We start from the raw sequence: 8,181 nt of genomic DNA, 5'->3' as shown, positions 1-8,181 counted from the left end.
CAAGCCCTCAGGAGGTTTCCACCAGCGAGCCTGCCACCTGCCTTGCTCTGCATTCTTCCGAGTGCTCAGCAGAGGGCTTGGAACTCCGTAAGTGGAGGTTGCAAACCATGCATGCAGCCATTCTGGGCTTATAGCAGTGTTTTGTCTACCCCCAACAATGTTTTGAAAGGTTTTTATTTAAATCATCAACACTAAAAATGCTTTAGATTTTGAATAAAGTAGTTTTGCATTTTTTAAAAGTAATCTCTACCCCCAACGTGGGGCTCAAACTCATGCCCCTGAGATCAGGAGTCACATGCTCTACTGACTGAGCCAGCCAGGCGCCCCTGAATAAAATGGTTTTATAAAGGTCTTGGCCCTCATTTCAACATGGCAAATGTTCCCTAAAGCTGAATGGTAGCTGCTTTCTTTCTGGCAGGCTCTGTTTTCTACAGTGCGCCACGGTCCCCACCACTCCTTAACTTATTGCGCCCATTTGCCTGGCCCCCTGAGATAAGTGAGTTTGAGATGCGTGCTGTATGTTGGATGAGAGAAAGACACTCTGGAATCAGTTAGGAAACAGACTCAGGAGTGTTCTGCTCCACGGGGACTAACCCACAGATTGTGGATACCTGGCCCAGGATGGATGAGCTATAAATAATCTATTATTTAGTAAGTGCTTACCACAAGGTGTTTGCATTATCCAATTTACCCCTCTTATCCCTAGAAAGCAGATTGGAGATTTACTCCCATTTTACAGGTGAAGAAACTGTGGCTCAGAGCTTGCTCAAGGTGGAACCCCCAGCAAGTGGTCAAGCTGTGATGGACCCTAAGTTATTCTGACTTTTTTAAGTGAGACTGGATACTACCATGTCCCAATACTGTCGTTTATTACCGCCCTTGCATAGAGAAGACCTTCTCCACTTACCCCATCTCAGTTGGTCTTCTGCACTCTATCACATCACCATGTTTGTTTCTTCCATGGTCAGAAATTAACTTGTGCTTGGTACTGCTCAGTTTTTGTCTCTTCCCTCCACCAGCACTGGGCTTTAAGCCAGATTCCCTGTCTGTTCAGTTCATCACTGAACCTCCAGGGTTTAGCACAGATCTGGACACATACAGGTGCTCAGTACTTATTCATTGAATAAACACACCTAACCCAGTCCCTGGACTGGGGGACACAGAGGTAAGAAGACAAGGACAGGGAGATCCAGTGGGCACCAAAAGGACGTAAGCCCCACAGGGTCACCAGCCTCCTCTGGTTTCAAGTTCTTCTACTTCACTGTCCTGAGCACATGGAGGGGGGGTACACAGTAGATGCTCAATAAATGCTTAGTACACCTGTCTTAGCCTGTTGATGTCTTAACATCAGCAAGAGAGTGCCTCCTTCGTGCTTCTGGCTCCGTCTGACCATGATTCATGTTAAGGAACCATCTGTGCCACCCTCTGGCCTCCATTCGTGCTCCAGATCCTTGCAGGAGCTGGGTGACCTGAGCAGGGCTGGCATCACCCTTGGAGAGGGCGACTAGTCTGAGATGGTACAGCCGGTAGGGGCCAGGCCTGTCTGACTTGGAATCTGATGCTCCGTCCAGCCCGGGCTCTCCTTCCCAACCCCTCCTGAGTAGAGCCCAGGCTCTACTTGTGCTTCCCACAGGGTCAGGAGGTGAAGGCTCAGCCTGCCCTGGGAAACAAACAAAGAGACCACCAAGAGAATCCCTGTCCTCCCACTGGGAAGCTTCTCAGAGATTCCCACAGCCCCGCCAGCCACCTCCTGCTTCCCACCTCCCCATCTCCTTCCCCTGGGACTCGCTGGTGCTGAAGGTGAGCTGGACTTAGATGATACAAGCGAGGCTGGGGGTGGAGAGCCTCCGTGCGTGCGCGTGTGTGTGCGCGTGTGTGAGTGTGCGCGTGTGGGGGGAGCAGGGAAAAGAAGCAGAACTAAGGGCAAACCTTCGAGGGAGAATAAGGAGAGCCTAGGGAGTGTCACCCCCGTGCCAGGTACTGGCTCTGCTGAGAGATTTACATGCACTGTGACTTGGTGTCCCCCGAAACTGCTTGACCACAGTAATCCCCTGGGGGCACTTATTAAAGGGAGCCCCCAAAGTCAGGGTGCACTTTTCGTGCCCTTTGAAATGTTAACCATGTCAAAAGTACCAAGGAGAGAAACTTACAAAACCACCCTTTGACAGTGCAATTATATAAATTCCTTTCGTACTAATTTAGTTTGTGAATTTTTTTTTTAAGATTTTATTTATTTATTTGACAGAGAGAGACACAGCGAGAGCAGAACACAAGCAGAGGGAGTAGGAGAGGGAGAAGCAGGCTTCCCGCTGAGCAGGGAGCCCGATGCGGGGCTCGATCCCAGGACCCTGGGATCACGACCTGAGCCGAAGGCAGACGCTTAACCGACTGAACCACCCAGGTGCCCCTAGTTTGTGAACTTTTAATAAAACATTTTTATTTAATTTTTTTCGTTCCAGCCGACCTTTGCTGTCTTCCAAAAAACATTAAATGAAAATTTCATTATCTGAAATTCAGAACAACCCGAGCGCCCATTCGTGGGTGACTGGACACACAAACTGTGGTGTATCTGTACATTGGAATGCTGCTTGACAATTAACTGTTGACACACGCAGCGAGGGTGAACCTCAAAATAATGATGCTGAGTTAAAGAAGCCAGACAAAAGATAGGATATACTGTATGATTCTATTTCTATCAAATTTTATTTATTTTTTCTTTTTAAAGATTTTATTTATTTATTTGAGAGAGAGAGAGAGCATGAGAGAGGGGAGGGTCAGAGGGAGAAGCAGACTCCCCGCTGAGCAGGGAGCCCGATGCGGGACTCGATCCCGGGACTCCAGGATCATGACCTGAGCCGAAGGCAGTCGCTTAACCAACTGAGCCACCCAGGCGCCCTCTATCAAATTTTAGAAAATGCAAAACTAATGATTGCAGATAAGCAGTGCAGAATGTGGCTAAGTGGTTGTCTGGGAGGAGAGGGGAGAGGGAGATATTACAAAAGGGCACAAGGAGAGTTTTGGGGGTGATAAGTACATTTATTGTCTTGATTGTAACAATGGATGTATAGTATGTCAAGGCTTTACCAAACACTTCAGGTATCTGCAGCTGATGTGTGTCAGTTATACCTTACTAAAGCTGTAACAATGGGGGCACCTGGCTGGCTCAGTTGGTAGAGTGTGGGATTCTTTTTTTTTTTTTAATTAAAAAATTTTTTTTTCAAAAGATGTTATTTATTTATTTGACAGAGAGAGAGAGCACAAGCAGGGGGAGTGGCAGTCAGAGGCAGAGGGAGAAGCAGACTCCCCACTGAGCAGGGAGCCCAATGCGGGACTCGATTCCAGGACCCTGGGATCATGACCTGAGCAGAAGGCAGTTGCTTAACCAAATGAGCCACCCAGGGGCCCAAGTGTGGGATTCTCGATCTCAGGTAGTAAGTTCAGGCCCCATGCTGGGTGTAGCAATTACTTAAATAAGATCTTTAAAAAAAATAAGAAAATAAATTTGTCACAATGAGTGTAACTATAATAAACCTTCGAAATACAAAAATTATTATTCAAAACCCATAAAACTAAATAAGCATCTATTTGGTGGCTCAGATGGTTAAGCATCTGACTCTTGATTTCAGCTCAGGTCATGATCTCAGGGTCGTGAGATTGAGACCCACATCGGGCTCCCAGCTCAGCGGGGAGTCTGTTTGAGATTCCCTCCCTCTCCCTCTACCCCTCCCTGCTTTCTCTCTAAAATAAATAAGTCAATCTTAAAAAAAAAAAAAGAAATTTAGATAATTAAGCTTGTGTTCTTTGTAAATTTGTAGCTTTTATAGCTCTGAAATAGAAGTCCGCTTAATAGACTATACTTCTGCTGAAGCTTCAAAGTGCACTAAAATTTGGAATACCAAAGCCTTCTAGGTCTGGAGGAGTCTTACTAAGTACGGTGGAAAACAGCTTCATCTCTTTCTCTTTTTTCCTCTCTCTTCTGTCTTTCCACAAACCCACGAGGTAGGTGCTTCTGTCAGCTTCGTTCTACAGCTGAGGGGTTCGAGGCTCAGAGGGGCTGGGTGAATTGCCCCAGGTCACGCAGGCAGTTAAAAGCAGTGCTAGAATCCGGGCCCCAGGCAGTCTGACGCAAAGCCTGCACTTGGGGTAACTCAGGCAGGGTGGGGGGGACTTGTATTTCCGAACTCCACTAAGCCCTGTGCCCTGATAGCTACTGACCACAAGGCTGGCAGGATCCCAGGCTGATGCATCCCCCACTCACATCAAAGGGCCCCAGGCTTCAAAGGCAGGTTAAAGGGAGATGCACATAGCTGGCTGGGTATGCAGGAAAGGCCCAGGAGAGCTAATATGATTAACCAGAGACCCAATGGGGCAGGAAGAGTCTTCAGGGAGCAGATAATTCAATGGAAGGAACTTGAATACATTCTCACCCCCCACCCCCCAGCATCTTTCATTCTATGGCTACTAACAGACACTGTAGACACCTGGGAATTAGGGGTGAGGTGGAGGCCATTCCATAGATGGAAAAACACGTTGGAAACCAGTTGTTACCAATTTTGTGCCAGGCATAGTGCTGAGTGCTTTGGACACAGGCCTCATGCACAACTCCCTTCACATTGTATTCTATAGGTATAATCATTCCCATTTTACTGATGAGAAAGCTGAGGCTTGGATTGCTTAAATACTTGCCCGAGGTCACATTGGTACTAAGCTGCTGAGCTGGAATTGGAGCCTAGGTCCATTTTGACTCTAACCCTCATTCGACATCCTATCATTTGGAAGCGGACAATCAGCTAAGACCCCCGGGTGTTCTTCTGGTCTTTTCTTCACTCTGGTGTGAGTGTGGCAGGCACAGGAGGTGGTGGCCCTGGGCCTGGTTGCCCACTTACCACATTTGCATCTTTGGGGGACAGGGACTGGGTAATCCAGTGCTGAGATCATGTCCCCAGGATTTGAGATGTTACATATCTACAAGACCCCCCACACCCCCACCTTATCCTGCGGCTCCCGTATCCATCCCCCACACCTCAATCACTCCCTTGACAGCTGACACTCAGAGCTAGGGGACCGGGTTTATGAGGTGTGGGAAAGGCTACACTGGCTTCCCTCCAAGGAGACCCTGGCCCAGTTCCTACTCCCGGCTCACAGCACCCCTGCCCTCCCCTCTCCCACCTCATCCCTCCGCTCCCCTTTTCTGTCCTTCCTGTGGGCTGCACCTGCAAAACGCTGCTCTTTCCCCACTGGTAAGATTTAAGATCACAGAACTCTTTGCCTGTACCTGCCTCAGGTCCTGAGCTGCCCTAGCAGAGCTGGAGGAACTGGTAATAGAAACTGACAGGCCCTGCCCCACTGGGGCATCCAGCCAAGAGAACCCCTCCTCCAGGCCCAGGTCAGGGAAGCCAGGAGGGGAAGATGGTATTGGTTTAAATTAGTACCAATTAGACTTGCAGTATGTTGGGGGGAGGTGAAGGGAGTTGGGACACCTAGGATCTCCTCTCAGCTCAATCCACACCAGCATGTGACCTTGGCCAGGGCACATGGCCCCAGGGAGCCTGTTTCTGCATTTGGCATGATTCCAGGGCCCTTACATCATGCCCCCTATGACCCACCTCCTCTTGGACTATGAGCTTCCAGGCAGCAGAAGTCTCCTTTTGACCCCTGCACTCAGTGCCCTGTGTACAGTAGCTGCTAATAAATGAAACGCAAAAGGGTACTTTTCTTATCAGAGAGCCTGCGTTCCCCAGGAAGGTTGGGTGCTGTCACAGGGAGGTGGCCGAGGTGGAGGAAAGGAGCATCGGCTGGCCCAGGAGTCCAACCCGTGCCCTTCAGCGTGTGTGCCTGCCTCGGGTTCGCGTCCTTGTTTGTGGAGAAGGGTCGGAAAGGGGTGTGAGGGGGCGGTGCCCAGTCCTCCTGGCGCGCCCCGCGCTGCGCTGGCCCAGCCCAGGCGCCCCGAGACTGCGGACCCGGCGGGACGGGAGCTGAGCGGCTGCGGCGCGCGAGGGCACAGGAGGCCCGAGGCGGCGGTGAGTGTCCCGGGGCCGGGAGGGCGGGGGCGCCCCCTCCCCAAGCCCCCCCCTCCCCCTGGCCTGAGTGCGCTGTGGAGTCACCCCAGTCCTGTCCGCTGCACCCACGACTTGGAGCCGCCCCGCGGGCATCTCCCCAGCCCTGCGGGTCTCGCCACCGCCAGGGGGTCCTGGCACTCCGAGGTGAGCCCCCGCCTGGGCAGCAGGGTGGTCAGGGCTCTGGGGGCGGCTGGATGCGTCCCTCTCCTACCTGCCCCATCCCCACTCTGGGCCTCTGTCCAATAGCCTAATTCTCCTGCCACTCCCTGGAAGGGTGGCACGTGCCTGCTCTGTAAACCGGGGGCCCGAGGATAAAGTCATAGTTCAGGGCCATCTGCAGAGCCCCCAGGAGGTGCCAGGCTAGCTCTAGGACGGGGGTGCGACAGGAGGGGTGGGTCACACACACACCACTACCCGTCTTTTGTCCTCCTCAGTGTTTCCTGCCCCCAGGAGTTGCTGCCGGCCCTGGGCTCACTGAGAGCAGGGCTGTCCCCACACCCTCCAGCCCCTGGGGAGCCCGGGCTACACCAGCGCACCCGCCCCCGAGCCAGACAGTGGGAAACACTGCGCACACTTGTCTCCTTTGGTGCTCCCAGCTCTACAGAGTGGGCACTGAGAGGTCCTGTCACTTGCTTGAGGTCATGGCAACCACAGGTGGAGTTACCCTGAAGCTAATGAAGTGTAAGTTTCAGACCCTTCCAAGGCCCCCCACCCTATTTTGTATTTGTACTTTTGTATTTTCTTTTAATGACTCCCTCCCCCAACAGTATGAGAGTCTCAGGCCCCACAACAAGTGGTGTCTCTTGGGTACCTCCTCTGTCTGCCGTCCTCTGCCACACTGTCCGGGTGTGTGTGTATGTGTGTGTGTAGGCCTGGCAGGGAGGGAAGGGCACCCAGACCTGGTCAAGGAGCTCCCATGACACACCATGATTCTTGGCTTCCCAGGACTCCAAACAGCCTGCCCCCTCCCCCATCACCCACCCCCTTTGTCTGCTGTGGAAAGAGCCAGCTTAGGCAGAGCCCTCCTGGGACCTGGGACCTCTCTGTGGGGCTCAGTTTTGCTCATCAGAGGAAGGGGTGGTCATTGGCCAGGGGGAAACCAGGGGGAAAGGGGATGGAGCACAAGAGGCTCTGGAAAGCTGCTGGCTCCTACAGCCTGTCCAAAGTCCTCTATTTGCCTCCCTGCCCCTCATCCCATCAGCACACACCACCACGGTGCCCTGACATCCCATCTTTACAGCTACGCACCCCAGTTCCCTTCCAGCTGCTGCATCTTCTCCTCACAGCCAAGTTGTTGATGGGTTCTGCTTCCCCACAATCCCTGCCTCCCAGGGTCACTCTTCACCCCCAAGAGTGCCTCCTGCTGTCCCACCCACCATGCTTGGGTTGTAGGACACTGCTGCCAAACTGATTCTAGCCCTGCTTGACCTCACACCAGCCTTTGACACAGTTGGAACACTTCCCTACCCCTTGGGTTTCGTGCCACCCAGCTTCCCTTCCACCTCCCTGGCTGTTCCGCCTCTTCTTCCTTCACTTCCCTCCACCCCACCTCTACTCTGCTCAGATGGCTCTCCTGACCTCCCACTACTCGCTTCTCCTGGAGGCTTTGAACCCCACCTGATACCCATAGTGCCCTGCCTTTCTCTACCCCAGACCACTGCTCGGAGCCCGGGACCCTTGATCCATCACCCACCTGGGCATCTCCCCTGGGCTCCCTTGGGACATCTTGAGCCCTCCCCCCCACCCCATCTAGGACTGAGCTCTGTCGTGTTCCTTGCCCACTGTTCCCATTTCACTCAAGCCCCTCCCTCGACCCAGTTACTCAACCCTGATTCCCTCAACACCCCAACATCCAATCCAATACCAGCCCCGTTGATTTTGCTTCCAAAATCATTCTCTAGAACCTGTCTGTTCCTCTCCATCTCCTCTGTCACCACCCTGGTCCCAGCTACCATCAACTCTCGCCTGGACAACTGCAGTGGCCTTCTTGCTGGTCTTCTTCCTCCACCCCCCATAGTCCACTCCTCTTGGGAGCTGCTATCATAGATGGGACTATAGTGCTTCACTCATGAAGACCCTTCAGAGCCTCCCACCGCCTTTAGGATCAAATACAAGCTCCTGA

General features: G+C 52.5%; 1 protein-coding gene across 2 annotated transcripts in view; it reads left to right on the top strand.

The window, feature by feature from the left end:
• Positions 1-5,755: 5,755 nt before the first annotated feature.
• Positions 5,756-8,181, top strand: part of PALD1 (phosphatase domain containing paladin 1) — an 88,445-nt gene continuing 86,019 nt past the window's right edge. For both annotated transcript variants that reach the window (XM_081824110.1, XM_081824107.1), the window contains exon 1: positions 5,756-6,020. The gene's annotated coding sequence lies outside the window, so the exon portion shown is untranslated. The remainder of the gene's footprint in view (positions 6,021-8,181) is intronic.

The sequence above is a fragment of the Leptonychotes weddellii genome, chromosome 6 (genome assembly GCF_054177405.1).
Source record: "Leptonychotes weddellii isolate Sample4059 chromosome 6, ASM5417740v2, whole genome shotgun sequence".
NCBI lineage: Eukaryota > Metazoa > Chordata > Mammalia > Carnivora > Phocidae > Leptonychotes > Leptonychotes weddellii.
Note: the sequence above shows the minus strand (reverse complement) of the source record. Positions and strands in the feature narration are given on the sequence as shown.